Source organism: Globicephala melas, chromosome 5 (genome assembly GCF_963455315.2).
Source record: "Globicephala melas chromosome 5, mGloMel1.2, whole genome shotgun sequence".
Lineage (NCBI taxonomy): Eukaryota > Metazoa > Chordata > Mammalia > Artiodactyla > Delphinidae > Globicephala > Globicephala melas.
In genome coordinates this window covers 137,318,092-137,324,091 of record NC_083318.1, presented here as the reverse complement: position 1 = coordinate 137,324,091, position 6,000 = coordinate 137,318,092, and positions in this window count along the sequence as shown.

Sequence of the window (6,000 nt, the reverse complement as noted above, 5' to 3'; positions counted from 1 at the left end):
TGGAACACAACAGGTTACAATTACAATCGCTAAAGCATATCCCAAATTCCTAAGGGATGGGACACACCCCACATACCCATCTCCTGTACGAGCACTGAGGACAAAAGAATAAGGGAAAATGCCCAGAAGAACAAAATCAGGGCAACGAATGCAGATCTGCTGACAAAAGAACTCTTTCTAGCACCGGAACAAACAAGGCAAAAAATCCTGCTATTTTTATTATACATGGTATGGACGCTTGGCCGCTGTATTTTATTTCTCATTTGCCCCATCCAGTAGACGTTTTATTACAAATATTTCTATTCTCTATAATTGTGTTTTGCATATGATAAGCTGTTGGAAGGAGTTACACCTCTGTTGGTTTGCTGGACCACAAGGAACTGCATCCAGACATGATGGATGGAACCGATATCAACCAGAGGCAGAGACTCAGAGCTGAATATGTAGCAGGAAAGAACAACCTGACTCCACACTGGATCTGTTTCTTTTGCTTTAGCCTTTGCATTCTATTGTTTTTCTACAAGTTAATCATTAAAAGGATGTTGCCTACACCTTAAAGCACACACAATGGCCCATCTCCGGAGAACCCTGACTCCCAGGCCAGAGGTAAAATACCTTTGTTTAACTCACAGGAAACATGCTGACGAGGCCCACGCACCTGTGAATGACTGCAGGAAGGAAGAAATTAACACTTCCCTCCCAGAGTCTGGCTGGAACCAGGAAAGATTTGCAACCACTGTGGAATTTTTTTTTTTTTGCTTTTCCTCCTCACCATCCCCTCTTTGCTCTATAAAAGGAACTAGCATCCAAACCTGGGCAAGATGGTTCTTTGGGACACTAGTCCACCATCTTCTTCGTCTGCGGGCTTTCTGAATAAAGTTTCTATTCCTTGTCCCAGCACCTTGTCTCTAGATATATTGACCTGTTATGAGGCAAGCAGTAGGAGCTTAGGCTCAGTTATAGGTATAGTCACTGGGAATAAGGACTTTAAGAGTGACTCGTGTTTGGACATTAGGTGGCCAAAGGTACGGACTAGAGTGGACCTCCGTTGTTTCATAGCTGCCATGACCCATGTCCCCTGCGTTCCCCCAGTGGGGCTCCACTCTCAGCTGCAGGGCTTCAGGAGAACCACACTGTTGTCAATGGTACAGAGCACTGTGAGATCAGGAAGGGGAGACTGACCAAGCCAACCCAACCAGAGTGAATCACAGGTCAAGCATGGGAGTGGCCAGAGAGAGATTTGCCCTCCTTTTCTCCAGATTTGAACTGGGAAGGATATGGGGTAGAAAGCCTACCCAGAATGAGGAGAGCATCTAGTGAAGCATGAACCCAGCAGAGAAGGAGCAGGGCTGAGCAAAGCAGATGAGAAACTGGGTCGTGCTAATGAAGAAATGCCCCAAACATTTATCTAAACCCTAAATTTTCAATCACATTTATCTAACCCTAAATTTTCATGTCTTTCAGTCAAAGGTACTTGAGACTGAATTTGTTTTCACTGTTAACAGGAAAATAAATCCCAACTAAACTTTTCAATTTATTTCTTCATCCTTAACCCACAATTTTGTACCACAGTCACACAACGCATAACCCAAGTCTCACATTCTGCAGACTTGACTCTTGGAGGGCTTCAGACTGAAATGTCCATCTTCCTTTTCTGCCTGGAAAACTTTGATTTACCCATTAAGTTTCATTACTTGTTCCCTCCTTTGTAAGAATCCCCCTCAACATTCCCAGAGGACTACAGTGTTTCCAAAAACATTACCATTTCTACCATGACCACTAAAACGATTTGTTGTGTGTATCTCTTAGATATAATTTAAAAAGGTGTTTGTTAATCAGTTGTTGTGTTTCTGTTTTTCACACCCTATTCATTGTTTTGACTTTCCATAGAAAATTACTAGATAGGCTTTAAACAGTTTGTAGTAAGATACTGGTGGTAGCAGTTACATTGTCATTTCCAAAAAGTGTATCCCTTTTGTAAAGCCAGTTTTTTCAAAAAGTATGCCACGGAGGTTCCCTGGTGGCGCAGTGGTTGAGAGTCCGCCTGCCAATGCAGGGGACACGGGTTCGTGCCCCGGTCCGGGAGGATCCCACATGCTGCGGAGTGGCTGGGCCCATGAGCCACGGCCGCTGAGCCTGCGCGTCCGGAGCCTGTGGTCCGCAACGGGACAGGCCACGGAAGTGAGAGGCCCGCGTACCGCAAAAAAAACAAAACGAAACAGAAAAACAAAAACAAACAAACAAAAAAGTATGCCACTTCTTTTCTCCCCCAAAGGTTTAAATAATTGTTTATTTTTTAATATCTCTTTTGAAATTTTTATCTCCTATTGGAGCACAGTTGATTAACAATGCCACTCTCTCTTCTGAGTAGGAAAGTTGTCATTCTCGAATAACACTTTGCTCATTTGCACTGTTTCTGCACAGAGAAGAGACTAAATAGTGTTGACTCCTAATTATGTTCAGATTTTGTGCACTTTTCTTGTCAAGTGCCTCCAGAATGTTTTCTTTTCTTTTTATTAACTCCCATTTCAGTAAGTACTTGAGTTGGCTGAAATAATCCCTTTCCAAGGCCCATAAACAAGAGTATCTTAAGGCTGACAATACTCTATCGTGAAGGCTTATGTTTTAAATATCTTATTTTATGTGGTGCAGTGCTATCATGCCCAAGGGGAAAAGTGACACAACAACAGACCACAAGTATCAAGACTATTTTTAGGTATTATTCTGGTGACCAAAACAGAGACATTTATTTTTAAGTTGGGATGTAACCAAAAAATATCACATCCTCTGTTTCCTTTAGTTCAACAAGTCCTAGATTGGTGTCTTATAAGCTATTTTTCATATGCTGTGGCACAATGTTAAGTGTTTTTATTCAGAAGCGGCCTGCTGGCTGAGTGCCCATTCATTGTATGACAGCATTTTCCCTCAGCTGTATCAGAACAACAAACCGAGAAGTTCACACTTCCTCATTAATTCTGGAAAACCCATACTGTGGATAGCATAGCATGAATCTTTTTAGGTCTTGACAATTTCCGGAAGTGTTTTATTTTATAACAGAACTCAAGAATATCCAAATTTAATAGCCAACAGTAGTTATGCTGAACACTGCGTCTATAAGTATCATAACTCTCTTAAAGGTAATCATTGTCTTGCTAAACCCTATGAGTTCGGTACTCAGAACAGGTAAGCCTGTCATTTTCAATGGTTTTTCATTTGATGAATGTATTCTTGTAATTGGGACTGTGAAAGATAATACAAGGCATCATTTTTAAAGTCTTGATGTTTCCGTACAATTTATGGGAAGAATTCAAATCCCTCAAGTCCTAAGGCTGAAACTTTAAGCATGTGAATCTCAGCACCCAGGTGAGACTGCTTACTCACGTTTAAGGCAGAAATAGCATCAAGAGAAGGAAAAATGTGGATTAATAGAAAATGAAGCTTTAGCCTATTCATACTTTAGTTCCCATGCATTTGCTCCTCCACGTTTTGCCCTTTTATTAATGAGAATCTCACTCTTTGTACGTTAAATATTTACAATGAGACGTAAAAGAATGACCTTGGGCCCTGGGTCTGATTTCTCACCTCCTGCTTATATAACTTAGTTCAATTAATTTAATTTCTCTAAACCTCAATTCCGTTGACTGTAAGATGGGAAACTGACTTTGCTTACCAGTTTGTTATGACTGTATTAGAGAAAATGTATAGAAAGCACATAAATTAAAAAAAAAATCCTGGTGAAACTCAACAAATAGTAGGTGTTCATAATAAGTCCTCAACTAACAGCATCCACCATGGTGGTGTTCGTCAACCATTGTGTTACTTCCTTTGGGCCAGACATCTTTACAAATGCTATCGACTTCAGCTATCACGTAAGGACCAGGAGATGCTATTGTCTTGTTGTTGCTGTGTTGTTTTATTTTGCCATTACTGCCCCAAGTTTACAAATATAATGTACTCTACTAAGTTAAATTCTTAGATTGGGAGCAAAGGTCACTGATATTCTGGAAAGAAAAAAATGACAACAGAACGTAAGAGGACCATGCACATTCGCTTCCCGCCGCTCAGACATGAGCTCTCCTGGTCACAAGCAGTTGTCCTACTAGCCCACCTAAGAGTCACACAATGTCACTCTGTTTTCTCTGAGCTTCTTCCTTGTCCCTTTCAAATCAAATGCAGCCATCCTTGCCTGATACGTCCCTAGAAGAGAATCGATATTAGTTGTTCTAGATATATGTTTGGGTGGGAAAAGTGTCAGATTGACCATTAACCAAATATGATGGAGAGATTCATGGGCCCTCCACAGTGGGCTTTGAGTGAGTCTGTCCTGTCGGTTTGCCATTTTCGTCCATCAACCCCATCTATTTACTGCTGACCTACACAGACGCGTAGCCATGTCAGAGGTGCCACGAGAAATATTTATCTTCCGAGACCAACAAAGAAAGCAGAGAACCTTTTCTTTTGAACTTGATGAGCCCCATTCTGGGTTCATCAGTTTTGAATCTGACGCAGCAGAGAAACAGAATGGTGGTCGCCTTGGTCAGCTGCAGCCCTGCCACTTGACAACACAGAGGGAGAGTCCATCAGCCTCCAGCCAGGGCTTGAGCTCTGATCCCTCCATCCATGTAGAGGGTTCCGAAGGCTCTCAGGGGGCACCAATCCTCAAGTGTTTAACAACGTGATGCTAAATACATGCCAGTGACCTTGTCTGTAAGGAAATTACAAAACAGTGTGTCCGTCTGTGAACGTAAGTACACATAAAACCAAATTTAAATAAATAACCATTCAAATATATAAAGCCCAAAAGAGTAAGTTTTGTCTAAATTTGCCAAAGGGACAGGTTTATACTGTTGTTAAGGCAAGTTAGTTAAGGTCAGTCCATCCTTATTCTCTTTGAGAGCTTGGACAAGTTACTTCAAGTTTTGGGGTGCAATTATCCATCCTACATGGAGAGCTATACTCAGAAGTTTGTTTTGAGAATTCACTGTATTGATATGAGCTTAGAACATTTTTCGAAAAACATTCAATAAGTGTTAGCCAATATTCGCTTTAAAATATACAGGAAAGAACAATGATTCTACACCAATTTACATAGTCCAGATTCAGAAATTGAAAAAAGAGCATTTTTAAATTTTAATAGACCACAGCATTTGACTATAGAAAATATAAACCAAATGTTTGGATAAATGCAAGAATCTCTTTGGGGTTTGCATTTGAATACGTTAAAATAGGACAACGCGTTCAATCTTCCAGGAATTTATTCAAATAAACATTTTTTAATATGCACACATGCTGAACTTCTTTCTATTTTTTTATCCGTACAAAGCTTGTTTTCAATTCAGATTTTCCATACCTGGTTTCTTTCTATAATTCAGGTATCAACTCAGACTTTTCCTCCTCAGAATGGCCTTGTTTGATTACCCTATGTAAATTAGGCCCTTGCTCCCAAGAAATTCTCTATGACGGTGCCCTGTTTCACTGTCTGCGAAACCCTGATTATAATCAGAATACGCCTGGATTATCTGCTACTTGTTTCAATTGGTCTCCCTCCACTCTTGCTATGGTTGTTTACCACTTATCACCAGATAGCGCCAGAGTAGCGCCGGGCTCATACTAGTAATAATAATAGCCTCCACTTATGGATTTTGTGCATAACTTACTTTGTGCGCTTTTCACGTATTGACAATATAATCCTCACAACAACCTTGCGAGATAGATGCTACATTACACTCATTTTACAGATGAGACAAAGGAGGCAAAGAGTGGGAAAATGAGTGCCCATAATCACACAACTAATGAGTTCTTAAAGCGCACTCTGGTCTACCCCTGAGGAGGCACTTAACACAGAGTTGTTAAATAAATGACTACATGTGCTAGGTTTGGGGCAAGGAGCTGAATATACAGAGATGAATAAGACCTAAAGTCTCAGGGCACAGGCCACATGAGTCTATGTGAAGGAAAAGATATAGTAAGTTAATAAGCAAGATAACACCTTGAACTTAT